The following is a 24,123-nucleotide window of genomic DNA, read 5'->3' as shown; positions in this document are numbered from 1 at the left end:
TGGAAGCCGACCCCAACTATGTAGTTGGGAAAAAGGCTCGGAGGATGATATAAGAAATGCGAAAAGAATATTAGGCGTAACAATCGACTAACATTTGACTCATCTAGACACACGGCAGTGTGTCCGCCAAGTTTGAGCAAAAAAAGCGACACACCGGCCGTGGGTTATATTACACGAACCATTTCGGGCCAAATTCGACCCCCCTATAACTCAAAATCTATTTTATTTACACATTTCAAATTTCTGGTATCTGTTGAGACCCCCTCACTTATCTAAAATACAAAATTTCATTAATATACCTATTGTAGGTCTTGAGATATTGACGTCAGAAAATCGCTATTTTTACTATACACTCACTGACTGACTCACTGATTCACTGATTCACTGACTCACTCATCAAAAACCTAGACCACTTCCAATGGTCGTATTGACTTGAAATTTGGCATGGAGGTAGGTCTTTATGTCAAGGTAAAGGGAAAAAGCTGAAAATGGCCAAGTGTGAGTCGGTTTCAAAATAATGAAGGTGTAAAATACCCAGTGTAAATTTATACCCCTAAGGAACTAAAACGAACTATAATATATCTTCGAATGGTCGTACCGATCTGAAATTCGTTACAAAGGTTTGTATTTAGTCAAAGTAAAAATCTGAAAACGGCCAAGTGTGAGTCACTTTCGAAAATAACGAATGTGTAACTTTGATCCACGAACATAATATATGATAACATGTCATGTCAGTCAGTTGGTAAATCTAGTCCATTTAGTTAATCTAGTTCATTTCTTTGTAAGAAGCATAGTGCATATTCAAAAATCTGAAAGATAGTATAAATGAGACATTTCCTTAACTAACTTAATCATAAGAAAAAAATAAAATAAACAACCTTACAAAAATAAATGAAATCCCACCCAAAACAAAAATGTGAAAGGCTGCCAAGTTCGATGATATGGAAATCCTTCGCCTATACCTAAAAGAAGTGAGATCTGAATAAGTACCAAGTTCCATACACATACCTCAGTTAAAAATAGTTACTTTTTAATAATGTTACTTGGCAAGTTTTAATAGAAAATTAAATACTTGATTCATTGCGTTTAGTAGGTTTATGAGAAGGTGTGTGAAAACTTGCCAAGTAACATTATTAAAAAGTGACTATTTTTAACTGAGGTATGTGCATGGAACTTGGTACTTATTCAGATCTCACTTCTTTTATAGGCGAAGGATTTCCATATTATCGAACTTGGCAGCCTTTCACATTTTTGTTTTGGGTGGGATAAATTCTACACCAAACAGAAACATTGAATAACTCACCACCGATACCATACAAAATTCAAAATAAAACACAACAAAAAAAAGACACGCATTGAAACATCAACAAAAGAAAAGCTAACAGCTACCAAATCATTTGTAGCCTTTCAATTCACACCAGTTCAATGTAACAAGTTAAATAACAAAGTTAAGATAGACCATCTCAAGGAGTAAGAAAACATGAGCGAAGATGCTATAGTGCAGGTAGGTCAGGCGCCTTCTTCTAGGTAAAATTCGTAAGGTGGCATAGCCAAAACGATCAGTTATGAGTGAACGAACGAGATTTTTTGAGACATCTGTCAACGATTTTTGATATTACAAAAATGGTCGGGTACAAAGAAGCAGTATAAGGGCGAAAACAGTAATGTTTCTCGTCCCCCAAACACCCGCATTTTGGCGCGCTACTTTCTTAGGCGATTTTCCGTTATGGTACTTTTTTTCTTGATGGGAAATCATAAAATTCGACTCCTCCCGCTATCGGTTAGCAGCGCGTGAGGGAGTGTCAGATTCTTACTGACTAAAACCCATCATGTTCCTTACTAGGCCTTTTATGTACCAGGGCCGCGGTAACTCTTTCGAACAATCCAGTAGCCCCTCCGTTATGGCACCTCCGCTAGTAATATTGTTCTCCATGTTTAAGATACCCCATCTCACGTAACTAAGTAACAACATGAACGCATCGAGCAGGCAACACACGTTTTCTATTTTACTCGAAGGAGTACAATTTTTAAGTCTATGTCAGACTGATGTGTATAAAGTTAAGACGTGAGCAATGCGCTAGGAATTTATGTTGCCATGCACTTTGTGAATGTGGGCTTATTTTGTAGAAGGAACATTTTATATGTGTACGGTATGAAGGTGACTACGTGCTGTAAAGAATTTTAGGTCTAAGTTATTCTTGGTGTCCTATTCTGTGAATTATGTTTTTAATATTAGTTTTTTTTTTATTATTATTTGTTTAACAGGATTGTATAAAGAAATTAAGAACATTTAAACGGCGTCAAAGACATTATTGTACTTGTATTTTAATATTCTTACTAAGCTGTATCGTTGTCACTATTATTCTATAGAAGAATTAATTAGTCAAAGCCAAAAAACTCAACATTTCAAAAGGAATTTTCACGGGTCATCTCAGAAACGACAACTTTAAATATACAGTTTTGTTTCAAAAAGCAAGCGTTTCCAAGAACAGTGTTACAAAAATCTAAACAACATTTCTGAAGCTCTAATTTAAATGTAAACCTAAAAAACGAAAGCAAAACAAGAGTGCTTAAAAACGTTAGCACAATGATTAAATATTTTATCAAAATTTCTCAGAAACAAGGTAAAAAGAAAACAGCGAACCTAATATACATTTTAACCTTAAGGAGATATTATAAGCGTGTTTGTTTAGGAGAAAATTAAATTAACAATCTGTTAGGAGTTTAACCATTTGGAAAGGAAATCTTCTTTTTGTGATTTCGCGTTTTTGCAGAGTTAAAAGCTTCTCTCGCTTGAGTTGGGAATTTTCACGGAGGAAGGCAAGATAGCGGAGATGTCAGAAGGTAGGTCAGGCGTCTTCTCGTAGGTCATGCAACGTACGCTAGGTACGTAACGTAGTAACGTTGCCCAACGTTAGTTCTAGTAACTATTAGAACTAACGTTGGGCAACGTTACTACGGAACGTTCGGGTTCGTTGTCACATCAAAACCAAACTGTCAAAGAATGATCGGGTTCCATAGAAAGCGTGGAAAGGCGGAGCTAGTCACGTTCCTTGTCCTCCGAGCACCTATCTGCATCTTGGCACGCTACTTTATTAGATTTTGCGTAATGACACACATCTCCGCTAATCATTTTGTTCTCCATGAAAATTTCAATCCCCTCCCATTTAATGCCTAAGTAGGTATTATTTTTCTTTTCCCTGCACATTAGTACGGGATTATTTACGTTATTACGAGGATAATGTTACCATTATGCCTATTGTGAATATAATGTGATTTTGTATAATCAAGTTGGAGGCCTTTTTCGCAGAAAAGGTCATCTATCTAATGCGCTTTTTCGCCAATAAATGTTGTTACTTACCGAATTTTGAGACTAAACCAATCGTCATACTCTTGACCTAATCTCAATTTCATTTCAGATCGGTGTAGCATATTTTCTTCTTCCATACTCTTCTATCTGCCGTCAAGAATTTTGTTTGGTAGCTATATCGACTTAAAGCCTAAACAAGTGCAAATTAAATATTTAACAAATAAATCTTAAACCAACCACTGAAATTCAGTCCAGTATTTAAATAAGTTATCTCAACCCAAGTTAAACTCCGCTAAATCATCCCTTTTACAGCTGCAGCCCTAAAATTATTACAATACAATAAAAACCAGCCATAATGTTAACGTAACATAAACCGATGGAAATAAAGATAATCTATAAGACAATAAAAGATATATTTCGGTTCATATCGCTAAATATTCGTGGGAAGCGTAAAATAAGAAATTTATGTTCGCCACTTTGAAATTTATGGCTCGCGACTACGGCTTTGTAAATGCGAAATGAGATAGAAAAGGACAAAAGCAATAATTGTTACCAAGTTTATTTGTTAAAGTATTTTATAAAGAATTTGTTGATATATGTTTGTGGGTTATTTTTAGAATTCTTATAGTGCTAATACAAAAAAGTTAAATACACATTTGGACACTCGTTTCGGCGGAAACAAGAAATTTCGAGATTATAATCATACGATAGTTAATTTATTTTTTGTTAATTATAATAAAACTGTACTAATTTAATTTAATGTTTCCTTCTTAGACCCATATTATTATTTTAAGAAGACAGTGATCCAAAGTGTGGCAAAGTGGATTTCAATTTACCGGTATTGGAGAGTTGTCTTTTATTATTATTCTTGTTGACATCAATAGTACCTAATAAAATAAAATATTATTTCCTTTCCTAAAAATAATTTCAGCTGTACCTACATAACTTGCGCGTTACTCCCAGTTTTTAAACAAATTCAATTCACTAGTACAAAATCTGAAGACCAATTGGACCAGACAGTTTGGTCTCGCCAAAAGAATTGAGACTAGTCCTTGCTTTGAATTCGTTTTTAAGGCTTAATTGAACAAAATTGAATGTTACAGTTATATGTGTCCTTTTATACTCAGTTACAGGAAACTGGTTTCTATGAATATTTTAGATTTACAACTAGAAGTGACTACAAAGGGAGTTTTTGGAAAGTCAGAGCAGACTTTTAGGTAGATTTCTCGTTGTACGTGGATGAATCTAGTTTTTATTGTGGATAGGGCAGGCGTAATAGTTTTAAATATGCACATAGAAGGAGTAGGAGTTTTTTTGTTTTTTTAATAATAATAATTTAAATTTGTGATATTGTTATTAAGATACATCATTATCTCATAATATTAATATTCATAGATAAGTGTTGTCGCATGGAACAATACATAACCCCTATCCAAAAATGAGACTTTATACCCTCACTTAAAATTTACGTTTAAGCACCACTACGTTCGAGCTAAAGCACTTAAATCAAGCGCTTAAGCTGCTAGAGATAAGTTAACCGACAAGATAATATCGAGAACTTAGTAAAAACTCCGCTGACCGATGGCATCTGATAATTCCCGTTCCTTTTTAAAGCTTTGAGAAGTAACTCTGTAAATAAAGGAAGAAAGAGTTAAGATTTCATTCAGTTAAAAGCCGGATTTAGTTTGGTAATGGAGAATATCGATATTTTAACTTAAGTTGGTATGTTTGTATGAATATTATTCATTTAATTACACTAGCTTCCGATTACGGTTTTATCTGCATCCCGTGGGAACTATACCGCACAAAACTGCATAAAAGTAGCCTTTATTGCTTGAAAGGTGAATAGGCTATCTAACACTAATGTTTATTTTCAAATCAGACCAGCTTGTTTTTACCAGTTCAAAGAAACCAACTCTTCGGTATTATAATATTGGCACAGATATTTTTCTGCATATTATTTTGTTACTCTAAATACCTGAAATTAAAGAATATGTAGTTAGTATCTAATCTGTAGCATTTTATACCACATATACCTATTGAAATCCTTTGACTTACTGTCAACTAATCAAAGTGTCAGTAGAACTACATTATTAAGTAGTCCGCAGTAATGTTAATAGTTTACGATTCTAGTTCAATGCACCACAAAGGGTTAATTGTCTAGCGTGACCTTTGATTAGTTTGATTAGTAATAGAGTTAGGATGGTATAACACTTGCTAATTACGTTGGTCTACGCTTGCATTTTATCATTATCACCATCATCAGCCTTTTTACAGTCCCACTCCTGAGGACAGGCCTCCTCTCTCACAGAGAACGAGGATTGTTCGATAATCACCACGCTTGCTCAATGCGGCTTGGTGATTGAAGACTCTAATGGTCCAGGTTATCTCGAAACATTTTCCTTCTCCTTTTATCAGGCAATGGTTTAGAAAATATGCTTGAGAGGTGGATGCTTTACCCACTGAGCCACCACGACTTATTGCGTTTTTGCTCTGTATTAGCTGTTGCTCTGTATTACCTCCGTTTATATTAGCTGTTGTTAATAAAAACCGAGGTACCTATATTTTTTTACTGTTAAAGATGACTCACCTACAAACGGAAGATAATCTTTCAGGGTCAACTTCTTTCAGCGGATGTTCACATACCAAAAAGACATAGTAGTACATTTTTGTCTTTTCCTGAACTTAAAGTGATGTATCACAATGTGTATAAATTCTTCAAAGCATACGACCTCTGAGGTATTGAAAGTTTACATAACACGTGTACGTCCTAAGGTTATGTGAAGTCAGCTTTGAAGACAGTGTTTGACAAGTTTCTAAGAAAGACACGGAAAACATGCTTTATGAAATATATTTTGTAAAGAACCAGGTTAATTTGAGGCGGTTTTGAGACATTTTTTAGTAGTTGCTAAGAATGAATTAAGTAATATAAAGTAGGTATAGGTATTTTTGTTGTCTGGGACCCAATTACAAGCTCTCCTTACTTTTGGACTAAAGACGTTGCGTAATATGTGTACATTAAATAAGTTTTAGTTGGAGGAACTAAAGTGCCATATTTTTCTTTAGAAAAAGATTTTTATGGATTTAGTTCTCGAAATACAATTGATTTCAAAGAATTACTTTTGATGCTATATGAAAATATCTTTTAATTGAAAAAATAAGTGCTAAATGTTGAACAATAAATTCGAATATTTTGCATTTGGGCTGTACGTTCATACATGAAAAGATATTGCAAAATTAATTGTAAACATTTCCAGGTATTATTAATTGAGGGAACCTTCAAACAAAAGAATTCAGTTTTAGTTGTTTTAAAAGAAAAACACTATGTCAAAAATCACTACATATAATAAAGTCGCTTTTTCTGTCCCTATGTCCCTCTGTACGCTTGAATCTTCAAAACTACGCAACCGATTTACATGAGGTTTTTTTTAATAGATAGAGTGATTAAAGAGAAAGGTTTATGTATAGTAACATACATTGAATAGTGGGGAAACACTGTTATCCCGTGCGAAGCCGGGGCGGATCGCTAGTTTTATTATAATTCTAATAAGATAGGTTTTTCGAAAATGCTGTTACAATTCACATAGAAATCCCAGCCCAATAATTTACCAACAATTTCTAGAACCTCTAATTACGATCTATAATTACAGTTATAATCACAGTTAATTTAACGTTTCAAACATCATTATAACTGTGTTTTAATTAGTTGGTTTAATGAAACGAAAATTGTTATTAAGCTGCCTAAAATATTTCTAGTTTTAAATGACCACAGAGCCATACATATAGTTTTAAGTGTTCCATTATTTGTAATTATTGTGGTTCTGTTAATTATTTAGGAACGTTATTAACCACAGATTATGTGACGTCACAAACATGTATGAAAACTGAATTAAATGACATTTTGAGGGACGTATCAGAGGTTTGTTTTGTTTGTAACATCGTGTTTATTTGCACTAGTTTGATTTAACGTATTTTATAAAGATTCAGTTGCCTTATAGTTATCGGCACGAATCTTGAGCTCTGACCTACATCTGCGCAGAAGTGATTTATTAGCAAAGAACCAATCCCGAGTGACGGCTATGACGCGATGCACTGCGCACCAATCACCGCTTTAGCCCGCCCCCGCGCCTCACTTCATACCACAAAAGGGACCCAATAAATTACTTCTGCGCAGGTGAAGGTTCAAGATTCGTACCGATAATTATAAAAACATTGTATAAATATATTTTTTCAATCGAGGATAAAGGTAATTCATAACTTTTAGAGTTGAGTTTTATTCAAAAGTAAATGTCAAAATTAAAAAAAATAGATTTCAATGTAAATATTCATTACCTTATTATTTTTTTAAATTTGTAATAGAAACTAGGGTATGCTGCGCTGATATGCTCCGAAAGACTTTCTTAAAAGTCATATTAAACCATGGGTTTCGTTGAATATCTTCAGATAACTTGTAGATATTGCTATTTTATATTCAAAAGGTATATTTTCTCAGAATTAATTACTTTAACGATATCAAATTACCTTAATTTAACACTATAAGTACTTACTCTAAAACTTAGCTTGTAAACCGTCCCAAAACTTTAGATTAAGATTAATTACTTTTTGGTGTGAATGAACTTAAGTATTTAATAATTTATAATATGTTTATATATTAGGTTTTGATAAGATTTGTTTGTAGACTTAGTTGATTAAGTGTACTGAATTCAATTAAAACTATAGTAGTAAGTCATCATATTTATTTTGTAAAATTGAAAAAATCGGAATATATATTTTGTTTAGAAAGTTTACATAAATAATCGACGCCAGAAATAATTATAGAAAACTATTTGCTTACCTGCATTATACTTCCCGGAAGGTCATTAATTAAAACTTCCAATTTACATTATAATTTAGCGAAAATATTGAATTATGATTTCCTAAAATCAAAAGTCAAAACTCAGCAATCTGTTACCTCATTAAAAACCTAAATGGGAAATCAGAATTTCTATAAGAATCTTCAATAAGGTATGAAATTAAAGGGTACATAAGTTTGTTAAGCCGCAGTTTCTTCCGATTTTAGGAATCAGGTACCTACCAGGAATTCATAAATTTTAAGCAGGGTGAAATCATTCCTGTTATAGGAGAAATATTGGTAGCTATATTGACTAACTTTGATTGACTTTTGTTTTTGTTTTATACATTATTATATTTCCAAATACACGTTCAGGTTCTCGTAACTTTCATATGTGTTAATAAAAGTTGTCGATATAAGTCACAAGGTATTATTTCTTAGAAATCGTTATCTATACAAAAATCAAATTCGATGGTCTATGTAGTTCAATTGCCAAGTAAACCACAGTAACTCTAATTTTCATTTCAAAATGTTGAGTTTCATTTTCTAAGAATTCCACAAGACTTTGATGTTACCTAGGCGTTCCAAGAACGAATTGGTTTTCACAAATAATAATATTTTCAACCAAAATAATTTTACTTGTAACTAGACGAAACGTAAATTACACCATTAGTGGAGTTTCCGTGAAACTGTTTTAACGATGTTGTACCTATAAATATTTGCTGTTGTTTTTTTATCGATATCATAGGATTCAGAGGTCTTACAAATTATTGTTATATCGTTATTTGCGACATAGTAATCCCAGGTGGCATAACGACAGCTGCTATATATAGGCAATCGAGAAAATGGTAGGTATAAGTATTAGTTTTAAAAATCATTTATGTAAAGGTCACTTTTCTAAAGGAACATTTACTGCTCATCCGTAGCATGTCAGACCACTATCACTTATGTGTAGATATATACGTACTTGTACTTAATTTAAAGGGTTTTTGTAGATACTAGCCACTATTATGTTGCCCGGATAGCTAGATAAAAGAGATAACTGGATTTAATAAGCAATTTTCCCATAAAAATATAGGAAAGGTTAGGCAAATTACTGTAGCCGGTTAATTAATAAACCATGAAACTTCTCTCTTAAATTAGCATGCTTGCAATGTCGGACTGGTTTGTCAGTTAGTAAGCCCACTTCTCAAGCATGCGGACGTGAGATTTAAACCTGGCAGAGTACCAATCTGAAGTTTTTCTTTGTCATACTTATGTACACTGAGAGATATAAAGTGATTTGTTCGTTCTTTATTTAATGAGCATTTATTAGTCCTGTTTATACACCCGTACACTGTCCTCCTGACCATTCACATTACACTAATATCTGTAATAACGCAGTTTTTTAGTGGTATGGCTGAACTGACAGAGATAAATTGGTGCTATCTTCTTATCCGGATGAGAAAAGCGGTAATCACAGAATGTGAGTAAACCCGCAGGAACAGCTAGTGTGTTTTTAGATATTCGTTATATTTATGTTTCTGAAGTGTTAACTCATTTTAAAAGGTCATTGATTTAATTTTCAATATAACATTAAAACAAGCCCAAAATTGTCAGTTACATCCAAAATAAGTTATGACATTTCCAACCGCATTTTGTGAATGTATCTATTATTTATAATAAAGGCTAAGAACGGATTTATGGTAATGTAATCCTTAAAAGGGCAAACCGCGACCTTCTGAACAAGGCTAGTTATGAATAAAACACGCTTGGAAGCATCTTACCGATTCCTAAGACAGATTTTTTCTCTTTGAAGTCGATTTCATTGATTTTCCTTTTCGGTTTTGTATCGGAAAGAACTTTTATTATTCTGTTTTCAATATTGTGATGGAGTACAAATGTTATAGAAAGGTTGCTGTATTTTTTAAGTATAGTTAGACGTTAATAATAAATGGTTGAAGAAAATAGAAAAATCGAGAAAGGAAATTATATCTTAAAAAAAAACTACTGATTTAGTTATGCTCAGTAACAGCCCTTTCATACTGGTGTATTTTCCGTGCGGAAAAATCGAGTGAGATCATCCTGTTTGCAGAGGCGGTATAATAGCAAACGATTGACAACTGCCGGTGCAAAAATGACGTTAGAAACCGTGCGACCTTGACATCGAAAGTCTGCCAATATGAAGAGGCCGTCATGCATGACATTATTTTGATACTTATCAGCAACATTTGAATAAGTTGGGCGATGATTTTTGATTACAAATTAGATACTACACCAAACTCCAGTTGAATTTCATAAGCGTTGTAATTAAATTCACTTGGCTCCCTAACTATACATGCATATACATCTAAATGTATAGTAAACCTATACTCATAGGCACATGTGTAGGAGTGCTATATATTACAGTTAGAGAGAATATTGATATAGCAACGGCTTGTATGCAAAGCCCATAGCAATGTTTGCGCACATAGTGAGTGTTCTATTCTGCGTAAACCATAGACATTTCACGGATTTTAAGTCAATATTAGTTTATTAAATATCAAGCGTCTGTTTGTTCTCGAAGCTTAGGTAGAAACACTTGTAGGTAACTTAATTTTATTTAATGTAATTGGTGAAGTTAGAGATAACGGGGTAGTTGCTGGGACCTTCTTAGAGTAAGACTATCCATTTCTATACCAGGTTAAACAACTGCAACATTATTTTTTTAAGAATTAATTAAAATGAGATACAGTCTCATTCATACCTGTCTAACACTTTATATGCTTGCTAAGAATTTAAATCAATAAGGCCTTTAAAACAGACAAACACTACTATAAATCGCTATACATACTAGCATACAGACTTTAACTGTAGCTACCCATGTTTTTGAACATACAAAATTATCTTGTTTCTTTGCCCCATTTTTTCAAGTACTACTAAATAACAAGTCACGCAAAAAATACATCTCTATAGACGCCCAATAAGTGTTTGAAAACATTGTTTCGTATAAATATCACGTACTAAGCTTCTTGACCTCCCTAGAAAGTTCGAGAACTGCTGAATAACTTCCTAACGAAGTTTCAAACAGTATTTCGGCACGTTAATGCTTTTGTTTATGTTAAAGCTCAAATATCTTTGAGGTATTTTAAAGTTTCGTCCTACGGGTATTAAGTTTACGAAGTTTGATCAGGTTGTGAGAGCTATCTGCAGAGTTGGGTGTCATGATTGAGTTAATGTTCTGTGTCAAAATTGCTGACTTTTTTTGCTGGGAATAAAAATAGAAGTAGATACTGTGTTTGTATGTCATGTACACCATGTCATGAACCTACCTATATTTTGGCGCTTTACCCTTTTGGATGTTTTTGAGTCCCGGTGCCCAACATGAGGCTTTACTTTTAATCTTAATCCATAGGATGGTCGTAGGCTTTTCAGATCGGGGCAGTTAAAAATTTACCCGCCTTTATGGGCACTTGGATAAAGAGTAGCTCTAGAATTCCTAAACTATTGTTTATTTTTCAAATCGATCAATAGTTACCAAGGTTAGCGATCAACAAACTATTCAACTTTATGATAAATTAAAGTTTAAGTTAACAATATGGGTAAAAGATTTGATATTAGATACATTTCCTCGTTAAACAGCTACAGCAGTTTATTAAACTTTTCAATGATTCAATACCTCGTTCACAGCAAGCAGTTAAGTGTATTAGGTATACACACGAAACATTACTAAAACCTACATATACGGGCGCGTATCGAGTTTTGCATCAAATCAAATGGAAAACCCATTCGTATGTGAAGCAGAGAACAGTTTTGCCTCGATGCTCATATACCTTGTGATGTGCAGTTTTTATACATTGTATATGTCGCAGGGATATGATAAAAACGGGGATTTGATCAATTCCCTAAGAGATTTGGTCAAATCACGGAGGATGTTAAAATAACAACACGATTTTATCTTTTCCCTAAACAAATCTAGTGAATTGAACAAATCCCTAAATTGGTTCAGTGAAATGACAAAAAACATCAGTTCTTGTCTTGTGCCTGTAAGAAATTCCTTTATCTAATTCACGATGCCACAAATCAGCTACATGTTTTAATAAGTGATTATTACAAATAGGCATATCATACGCAACTAAAATATTTTTTTATTTTTTAAAGACATTTTTGTTCATTCTTTAAAAAAAAAAAATGTTGTTCTGAGAAATGGTGATTTTTTATATCAATATTTCCTGATTATCATAATTATGTAGGTATATCTTACCAAATAAACCTTTGAAATATCAAAGCGAAATTATTTTTGTCATTTCACTGAACCAGTTTAGGGATTTGTTCAATTCACTAGATTTGTTTAGGGAAAAGATAAAATCGTGTTGTTATTTTAACATCCTCCGTGATTTGACCAAATCTCTTAGGGAATTGATCAAATCCCCGTCTTTATCATATCCCTGCGACATATACATTTATTCATACACATGTATTGTGTGTCGATGTGGGGTGAAAAGTGTAATGGATATTGGAATGTCATTTTTATAATTATTGTGGAAGCAGGCCATAGTAATGTATATTACTTGATCAGTGGTGTTGTTGGAGTTAATAAATTATATTATAAACAGCCTACTGTACTCCCATATTGTTGTTTGTAATGTCATTGTCCATGTTTGGTGTACAATAAAGAATATTCTATCTATCTATCTGTTAACTGTTACAGCCTTTTTATCGTCCCACTGCTGGGCACAGGCCTCCTCACACATGGAGAAGGATCTATCTATCTATCTATTATTATTTAAGGTTTAATTTGAGCACAGAATATATTAAGATTTTCTAGTAGACTTATTAGACAGTGAAAATACGTAATCACATGGAAACACTGGAAATCAAACCAAATTCAATTTATTTATGATTTTCAATTTATTTAAACCTCTGTCTGTCAAACTTAACTTAACCGAGAAACAGTTGATACTTTGTTGTCTTCGCAACTGTATTAAAACATGACTAATCTATGCCTGTGTAATAGGTAAAAGCCAATATCAATTTTCATACCCATATAAGTACCTACAGATGGATTTCATCCCCCCAAAAAAACAAATAAGAATAGTTTGCCCAAAATGTCAACCCGACTAAAACAAAAAGGTACCAACTGTACTCTGCTTCTATTTTTTCTATTTCGAGTTAGGTGCAGTGGGGGCAGAGTCAAAATTCGCAGAGGCCAATTTACCAACGCGAGTAACAAGCGATTTGTGAAGGTATGGTGAAAAGAGATGCTCTTCACTCAGTAAGTCTAGATTTTAGAATGGAACTGAATACTTTTTAACTCTATATTTTTTGTGGAGTAAGTGGATGGTATGAATCTTTATTGCCCTTTAAATTACTTAGAGCATTGAGTGAGATTTTGTATGCAATTGTTGATCCGAAATTATATACACATCTGAAAAGCATAGTTGACTTCATCTTTGTTTCTTGACATAATTCAAATAAGACTGACTGAAGAAATTGCCGGCTCTGTGTGAAGTTCTAAAGTTAGTACCTATTACACTGGTCAACAAATTATTATTATTTTTTTGGTGCAAAGGTGAAATATACAATTTCTTGTAGAATATTTGATACGTAATCGAAGTCCAGAACATAAAGTTGCACTAGCACGTAGGGATTTAGAGATATACCCCTCCTAAAGTACCAAAAACGCATTTTTTTATGATATTTGATGTAATTTTTTGGGGACAGCAGAATTTTATAGTAATTTCTAACTAAAGCATTATATAGTTCTACTTTCCCCGCATTAACCCCATTTTAGTATATATTTTTGCAAGTTTTCTTTCTCAATATATACCATTTTAAATATAAAGTGGAGTTTTTTCATACTAACAGGCCAAATAAAATATAGGGAAGATCTAACTATCGTAGCTGTATACATATTTCATGAAAATTTAAACTCTTAGCGTTCGAAATAAATATGAATTTCAATCGGGAAGAGTAGTACTATATAATGCTATAGATAGAAACTAAAAAACAATTTTGCTGTCCTTCAAAAAAATCGTCAAATATCGTTAAAAAACGCGTTTTTGGTACTTTAGGAGGGGTATATCTCTAAATCCCTACGTGCAAGTGCAACTTTATGTTCTGGACTTCGATTACGTATCAAATTATCTATAAGAAATGATATATTTCACCTTTGCACCAAAAATGCTGTTGACCAGTGTTATAAATGGAAATCTGCTAAGATTATGATATGATAAATATTATGTGGAATAATTGTGAAGAAAATCAAACCCTAAGATATTTTCGGCTTTAAATATTATTTCAGAAATGTAACATCCAGTGAAACCTAACCTTACATTATTTGGTAATCCAGAACGTGAATCCAGAAGACAGAAGAGCAAGACAAGAAGTATTCTAGTATGCGTGTACTACCTACAGGTAAAATGATTAATCATATACCCGAGTAATAATGAGACATTACTCAACCATTAGTAGGGCGATGTTATTCGAGACATATTACATCAAGCCTGCCTAACTTGTATACATTATATGTATACATAGAATGTATATACTGTATACATCATGTTTCAGTGTAAACGCACAATGTTGAGGTGTATGGCACTTAGCGTTTACACTACTCTGTTAATTTGTCTGATGAGATTAACCTACATACACTTGAGGACAATAAATTTAGGATATCATCATCTGCCGAGCCTTTCCCCAACTACGTTGGGGTCGGTTTCCAGTCTAAACAAATGCAGCTGAGTATCAGTGTTTCACAAAGAGCGACTGCCTCTAGTGAACCCAGTTACCCGGGCAACCCAGCTTCAGACTACCCATAACGACTGCCAAGAATGTTCAAATGGCAGCCGGGACCTACAGCGTATATAAAGAAAATTGCAATAAAGTAAGGTACAGTTTTAAGGATCTTTTTCTGTCAAAGGATAATGAGCAAAATGTTAAAACAAAAGACGATCTATTAACAATGCAAAAAATGCTAATGACAAAGGTCTCGATTGCTCATGCAAAAAAGCGCTACAAAATATGATTTCCCATTGAATTGAGTTTCAGTAATTTTTGCTGAGTCAAAGTAATCAAAAAAACTTAATAAATATTGTATGTGCGATTATTTTTGAATTCCCATTATTTGATTCCCAGAATTATTTACATTTAACATATAGCCAATCAATGCAACTCGAATATTTAGTACACAAAGTATCTTTTACAGGCAGACAATAGTTTCAAATTTCCTTTTTATATACAAAAACAAACTGGATTCCAGTTATTGTCCACGGCTCTGTGTCAATCAACCTAAAAAAATAAAATTAGAAAAGACAGCCTCTGGAGAATATTATTTATTTATTTATTTATTTAACTTTATGCAATCAAACAATTACAAAGGCGGACTTAATGCCATGGGCATTCTCTCCAGTCAACCTTAAGGTGATGCAGAGATAACATATAATATTCACATTTGTAACGCCTGAAAAAGGCTATGAATTAGGCTTTTACTTAACATTTATTATTAACATCTGTAAAATATTTTAACAAACAAGTAAATATTTTGAGTTTGAGTTTAAAAAAAATATATAGATACTTACCTACAAAGTTACAACTCGAATTATATTTCTTTAAAAACTACTAGCCTTCTAAAAACTTCAACAAATAAGAAATGAATAACATGGTTACTGAAGCAACATTGTAAATTCAATATAAACCTAACAGAAATCAGAAGTGCATACATATGTTACACAATAACATTTATCTTGTACATACGGAGCCAGGCTTGAATTCAATGTATGAAAAGCTTCTCAGCAATGCTTGTGCAGAACGTAAAGAAAACATTAGTTTTAAGATGGAGCTGGGTTTGAATTACTTTATTTGTAGGGTAGAATAAAATATTTTGTTATGACTGTATAAGTAAAATTCTGGTAAGTTATTTACAGTCTATTGTACCAAAAATCTAATCAAATTATTTATTTCATTTAGGCCTTTACAAGCACTTATGAAAGTCAACAATATAACAAAGTTTGATTAAAAAAGTAGCTTCCTATGGAAAAGAAGGGGCAGGAAACTCCATGGTCAAAAGGTAAAAGGGTCAAAAATCAAACAATTTTGTGTAAGTATAGTTGTAAAAATAATTGTGAATACGTCTACATAATAGACAGCCAAACCATAGGAGCGTATTCACTTAGCTTGTGGTTTATAAGTCTCCTTGGCATGAAAGGAGTAAAAATAAAATAAGTCCCCATGTGCTGTTATAAAAACCGTGATTAAATTATTATAACATATTTTTACATAATACTTGCAAATAATACAAAAACTTAAAAAAAAAGAAATATTTTTACTACGTTCAACTGAAGTAACATTACAGTCAACCAAATTTTAAAAATCCATTTTGTATAAAGAGTTCTCATAAAGTCGAACCATAAAACTACATTTAGAATCTGTCCAAGATTCAACTGAATAATATTTTTTACTTATTTCAATGGATAATAATCACTGGATTTTAAAATTCAAATTTACAACTGGCTTCTATCTGCAGTCCTACTCCAGGTGAGGCTAGGTCCTTCTGTATCGAAAGATAGGCTAGAAATAAGGTAGATGAATTTAATATTTGCAATAAAATATATTTGTTTTGGTTTTAAATGTTTTTTTTTTGGTGCAGGCAATTAAAGCTAGGTACTACTTACACGTAAGTTTTAGTCCCTTCCAAATGAGGTATGTTATTTTTTTTTTTCAAAATGTATTTTTTTATGGAAAAGCTAGGTATTTGATATTTATATGTAGGATCAGGATCAGCGCCGAGCGGTACACCATCAGGGTTTGGAGTCCCCATTTTATTGGGATAGACAAGACTTCATAACAAAATAACAATGTTTACACAGCATCCTCCGAGCCTTTTTCCCAAACTATGTTGGGGTCGGCTTCCAGTCTAACCGGATGTAGCTGAGTACTAGTGCTTTACAAGGAGCGACTGCCCTGCCTGACCTCCTCAACCCAGTTACCCGGGCAACCCAATACCCCTTGGTTAGACTGGTGTCAGACTTACTGACAATGTTTAATTACACAAAATAATAATCCACACAGTATACACACTTTAAAACAATAAATTAGGTAGACCACGAACAGACCTTACGGTCACAGTTCGTACAGTGGCATAGGCCACCCACATACACAGTATGTTAGTAAATAATATGGCGACACGAACAGACTTTACAGTCACAGTTCGTACAGCGGCGTAAGCCACCCACATACAAAGTATGTTTGTAAATAATATGGCGAAACGAACAGACCCTAGACTAGGGTCACAGTCCGTACAGCGGCGTAAGCCACCCAAGTACAAAGTGTATCGTATGCCAATACAGCTATGTGAATATACAGCGAGGCTGTACCAAGGAAACCGACAGTTTTGTCGGGAGCAGGAGCTCTATAATGAGTCTAATCCAAAGATAGACTGATTTCGTCATTTTTTTTTTTTTTTTTTTTTTTTTTTTATGGCATCTCGCAGTTCAGCCTAGGAGGCCGTGTACTGCTTAACCGGACTTTTCCCTGTGGATGCCTAGATTTTAAGGCCTCCAGCCAGGGGGACTGATTTCGTCATCAAATGCATGGCCTTTTATAGGACGTTCGAACAATGACCCCTCTCCACAACAACTCTGTTCAAAGCGCGCGAAAGCGCGCCATGCGTTTTCTTGATACAAAATTATTTAGCTTAATCTAACTAGATTCTTACAAGACTTTTACATTGCAAAGTTGTTAAATTATCCAAGAATGCTTATTGTAATTAGACAATCGCATTTAAACGTTAAAATAATCAAAATAATATGTTATTGTTGTTATTGACAAAATCCAATTAGTTTCTGTTTATTGTAATAAGTAGTCAAAAATTTAATTCACATGTACACTGAGTACTTAATAAATCTAGTTTTGATTTATTAGACAATAAATTGGCAAGTTTATTTAATAATCATCGATAATAAAAGAATCAAAACATTCATTTGGATATTAACTTTGATCATACACCAGGGCGCGAGCCATTTTGAATCTATGGTCGTACATTGTTGTTTTTTTTTTGTTTGGATACAGACAACGGAGATTGACATTGACATCTATCTGTCACATTTTTGTTCGGTATCCACAGTGGTAATTGATCTATCTCCGACATATATATTTATGCTGACGACACACGACATATATGTATGTATTTCAGCATGAAACTTTACCACGAAAAGAGCTGCTTAAATCAGATGAAAACTATGTATCGTAATATTATCTTCCTAATAAGGGCTCCGTTCGGTCTATTACTTTCTCTAATAACTAAATTAAAACCAAATACTCTGATTAATATAATGAGTTTATAAGGATAAGTATTTAATCACGTTTAGCAAGTCATTTATAAGCTTTTAAAGAAACATGGAAGACAAACTGCTAGTGCCTTGTGTGATTAATAATGGCAGTTACGCTCTTTCGCTTTTGAGCTGAGAACTCAGAACGTGGCATACGTTAAAGAATATATTATAGCGATTCAGTAACGTGTAATTCATACATGTCTAGGGGAAGATGAAATGGGGAAAGGGTCGATACTTTGTATGTAGGTAGATAACTTTTTTGTAGGCGTCAATACTGTGATAAACTATTATTTTGAGTTTTCATTTAGTCTTAAGAACCAAACATTGTTTTATCATCGACTAGCTTGTATCCGCAATTTCGGTCAAGATCCGCACCGGCATAAAAAGAAGGCTTTATTGATAAATGAGCTAGGTAAAAGTGTTTTTAATTCAGGTTAGTATGTAATTTCTGAAATTAACGAAAGATACTCAGTTTTTTCAGTTGGTTTCATCAACTGATAAGCCTTAAGGCCACAGTATTCTATGATCTACCTGATATCACATGACTTACAATAAATGCATCGCTATTTTAGATGCCCCGTCAGCAAGTCAGTTCAAAGCGTGGTTTGGGTAACCACGCTTGGGACTCAAAATTTACGACAACCCAAAAATCTTTTTTTCCAAATTAAGTTCAGAAATCTGCAGAGGTTACTCCGCTCATTTTTCAGTGGGACCTCACGTTATGGCGGATTCTTGCGTCGTTGAATCCATTACCATTATTATGCATATTGGAAGGATTCCCGAGAGACGTGTAATCTATTTTTCTCTTACTTATACAATTATTTTGTGCGACCTATCTTTATGATGTAAGATGGTGTAATTTTAGGCGCTGAGAGATTAAAAAAAAAAGAATTTTGATGTGTGTCTGTGGGTTCGCATTGTTATTGTAGATCCATTATTTTATTCATTAACAAAAAAAATACTAAGACTAGATTTATTCTGTTGAATATTAAAATAATAATAGCAGAAGTTTACGCTCGTTTTACTGATCTTTTTCAAATTGTATCTCAAATAAAATTAAACATATCTATTTTTATTTTTGAAAGTTATTATAAAAACATCGCCCAAGATATGAGCAAAATGAAACAGTAAACAAAATAAGCATTTCAATTTCATTTTCCTAATCCACTTACGAACATTATCATTATACAGTAAATACATATTTAATTTAACATCAAAAATAAATTACCGACTCAAAATTCAATTGGGAAAAGTAGGCTTATTCCTTTTCTTTCCCGCCAATGAATAAATTAGCATTTTATCTAAATGTGCTATCTCTTTAAAAAGTGCTTTTGCGACATAAAGGAAATTGCCTTGTAAACGAAGCTTTCCTTTCAATATATAACGTCCGAGAATATTTTGGGCATAAATCGGATCTTAGAAAAGTGGACTGAATTATTATCTTTCTTTATTTTGACTTATTTTGATTGATCTTAGAGTCACCACACATGGGCCATCAGCCCTAATATCAAAATGAAGCTTCCATATACCCTGTTCTTTTCACACATTTTGTACCTATTTGTAGTAGTTTTTGTCCATATTGTAAGAGTATTTTTACTTCATTCTGTGGTTGTGGTTGATGGGTAGTTTGGTCCTAAAATCATTTTTAAGAACTATAGTCTTAACACTTAGTTTAAGGAACTCTATTAATATAAGATGGTATTCGTCCGAGGAAGATTTTCGGAATAAATCGTCATAGCTACCGAGTTTCTTGAATGAATAAAGCTGATTCTTTTTTAAAGATTTATTTGTGTACGTAGGTAATCTTGGAATTTTCCCCTGTAATTGGAGACATAAAAAGTTGACAAGTTTGTTAGATAGTGAGTAATGAAGATTAAATAGAGTGTGTATTTAAGGTAATGCCATAAGAAGTACCGTAAAGCAAAATCTTGATATCATCCTAGTAAAATAAGTACTTTTTAATTAGTTTCATATTTGTGGAAGACCGATGCCTACCGGTCTTTGTAACAGAGATATTATTTCAGAATATAATATATTGTATTTTCAAATCAAATTGGATATTACTAAGCTATTTGTAATATGTGTTAAGATTAAAAAGACAATATTGTCTATTGTGATTTAATATTGAGACATCAAAGTGATGAAATCTTTTCCAGGAATTTATTAAATTGGATGATCAATTGCTCAAACCATCTGTGGATCAAATATGTTTTTGAAGTAAAAGAGAGATTATACTCAGAAGTTACATTTTTGGGTTGCAATATTTTATGACAAACTTTTGTCTTTAATTTGAAAGTCGATTTATCTTTATTATTGCTCTGAAATGTTGACAATAAATATTAAACTCTTCATCTTCAATTAAAGTAATGCTTTAATTAAAGTATTTTAATGTGAATGGGTTAAGCTGCACTTTTATGTTTGCTCCGTAAACACAGAAGGCAAGGTTTTTCACGAAATAATTTCTAAATATCATCAACATCCCAAAAAAGTAATTCCAAAACCGATAATCATATCATTATCGCGAAATTGCTCGTAAAAACCAGCAAATAGCAAATCGAGCCCAAAATCACTCGAAATTTAAATCGAGTCACAAAAAAATCGAGTACCACCCACCGTAATCTGGATTCCAATTCCGATTCGATTTACGACACGTTCCGTTTCGCGAAGTATCAGAAAGGGGCGTCTCCTAAACGCCATCGTATCGAGTGATCGTATCCTTAACAGATTCTCGATGCCGGCAGCAGATTGCGGGCTCCAACCTAATGTGTGTATCTGTGATCTTGGTTTTAAGTGACATACGGGTGGTTTTATTCGTGAGCGTTTGTTGGGAATCGTATGGTGGGATTTAGGAACCCACAAAAACAAAAGAACAAAAGGGTTCCTTTTGTTCTACAAAATAAGACGGAGTCTAGATGTGTATGGCGATAAGTACACCCATCAGTCATGCTTGGAAGGGTACGTAAAGCCGAAGTCATCGACTGTTACCTAGTAGCAGCTATCGTTAAAAAAACAACTTAACACTTAACTACTAGGGCTCGTTATGGGTTATAGCTCACACGATAGAAAAAAGTGAGTAACGATTCAATGTTATTTAACACTAAGGTTGCTACAATACTGCTATGCTATTCGGCACTCGATAAACTTACTACCAAACCATCAACCACCATCGATTTTGATTTCAAGTGTCTATTTTCAATTCAGAAACTTAGAATATTGTAATTGAAACTGCACTCACATACCATCTAACAAATATTCCAGAACGAGCAGTTTTATACACTAACGAAGCTTCCAAATTTATATCTGACACTCCATTTCTGTCTTCATTCCTCGAACCGACTTAAGACCTATTTCCTGAGTCCATAACTCATCTTCCCATTAAAACGTTTGCCTTGAAAACTTGGCACTATTTTAGATATTTCCTTTTTAGAAAGAAGGAATTGGCAGACATATCACATTCGTTTCTGGATTTTAAGTGTCACTATTTTGTGGGGAAATAATTTTCAGTTTTTAGTCTGTATGTGGAATTAAAATAGAAGAGATGTAGCTTAAAATCTCTTGTGCGCTTCAGATCAACTGTATACATATTAATACAGATATCAACTTTTTCTAAAAATAACACAAGATTAAACTACCTATTGTTGATTACAGACAAAGACCAAACAGATGTATCAAGTTTTTTTTTTAATGTAGTGTCTTAAATTCAAAGGTATTTAGATGATAGCCTTGACTGTGGATGGGACTCACCAATTTAACGTGCTTTTAGAAAACGAAAGAAATGTGACCAATTTGTTCGTCACACTTCCCAACAATATAACACTTTAGCTTGGAGTCTAACGTAAATATTTGAATACCAGAGACGGAAGATGTAGCCTGTCGGAAAATATACGGCATAAGGGAGAAATTTTTGTAAGGAAATTTTTGAATCAGCACACATTTTGTATGTAACTTCGCGTACATTTCTAAGTACACAAGTATGTATGGAGTGCATTGTATTTTGTTATAATTGAAATATTTTATGAGCATTCTTTTAGTGTAATATTGCAGAGGAATTCTGCGTTTTGACTTTGTTGTGCAAAAAGTGAAATCGAAGGTTTGACTCGAGTATGTTAGGCTTTTGAATTAAAAAAGGTAATATCGTAGCTTCTTCCTTTCGTCATTTTTTAATTAAATAGGTAACCATTCGACAACAATGACTTTAAGTTTAAACATTTTAATTTTAAACAGTGTCCACTGAGGACTTTATTTTTAAGTAGAATTTGTGAATATTTTTTGAACCTGAAATTAATAAATACAATTCAAAGTGTTAACTGTTTTTAAGCAAAAACTATGTTTTACCAAGAGCCATTCTTAATTGCAATTGAAGGTAAATTACTCTAATGAATTACGAGTCCAACTATAGTTAATTTTACTGTCAAATATATTTCTATTAATTATATCGATAAAGTAATATAATTATGCTTTTAGCACTCGGTGTGGGTGTAAATTGCCCTTTGTTCGGAATATTTTGAAATAACTTGCAGACTTTATGCTTATGACAGTTTGGGTCTAGGTCAAAGGGGGCGTCATAATAATATCTATGCGTAGATATTTGTGTTTTTAAATAAATATGTAGGCATACAGAACAAAGGAAGTTTTTGTATAAATATGAATGCTAATTGGATTTTTAGATAATATAATTTAAAGTTTAGTTATTCCTACGCAATAAAACATGTTTTTTTCGCCTTTTACAAAAAGTTAATTTTATTTTCTTCTTTCATTAGTAATTTTTCCTTTATATTTAATGTATTTTAAACAAAACATATTTTTATAAACACTAAGACACAAGTTGTTGTGTCGGTTGCAATCAATCAATTACTGAACCAACAGATTAGCCATAATTTTGGCAAACATTTGAGAAACATTTTTGTAGTATTTACAGCCACTTCAGGCTAGCAGATTTTCCGCTCGATTTGGTGTGTACGCGTGGTTTTAAATGTCATTTTCAATCAATTGTTTGCTTTCGCCTATACGTTGTATTTACCTAAGCTCAATTTTGCTACGGTAATTGGAAAGCGTTACCGCGGCCATGGTACATAAAGGGTTTAAGAAGGAACATGGTGGATTTTAGTAATTACGAGTCACGCTGCACCCACAGCGGGAGGAGTCGTTTGATAATTTCCCATAAAAAAGTATACCTACGTGCAGTTTTTAGTTAAGTTTTCCTTTAAAATCTAGAATAATCTCTATGTATCCGATGACATACTGGTAGAATGACTAGCAAATCTTCTGTCGACTGTCATGGCGATTCAGAATTATGACGTCACAATTTCTGTTTCAGATGGAAGCGGATATTTTGAGGTTATATATCGCATGACAGGCTTTTGTCTGACAGTTGGAATAGCTGAATAGTTTCAAGGATAAAAGGGTGTGGCGTGATTTATAAGCGTTTTAGTGTTTGCTAGTATTTTGTACCGAAAATATATTTTTTAACGGAATTTTTGCTGAAAAGTGAAACCCAATATGAATGGCCAGTGGCAATGATTAGTTTTATATATGGTACTGTAAATCTATGTGTGAGTTTTATCATATCCAATCTAGAATCTTATAAGGCCAGATAGGTATAAAATTAGTGATGTTTCAGTTACTTGAATTCGTCTGGATATTTTATATTCTCCGATTAATACATGTGATTGTGTTTTGATAGTTCACCAAGC

Source organism: Helicoverpa zea, chromosome 10 (assembly GCF_022581195.2).
Source record: "Helicoverpa zea isolate HzStark_Cry1AcR chromosome 10, ilHelZeax1.1, whole genome shotgun sequence".
Classification (NCBI taxonomy): Eukaryota; Metazoa; Arthropoda; class Insecta; order Lepidoptera; family Noctuidae; genus Helicoverpa; species Helicoverpa zea.
The sequence above is the reverse complement of the archived record's forward strand: the minus strand, read 5'-3'. Positions refer to the sequence as shown.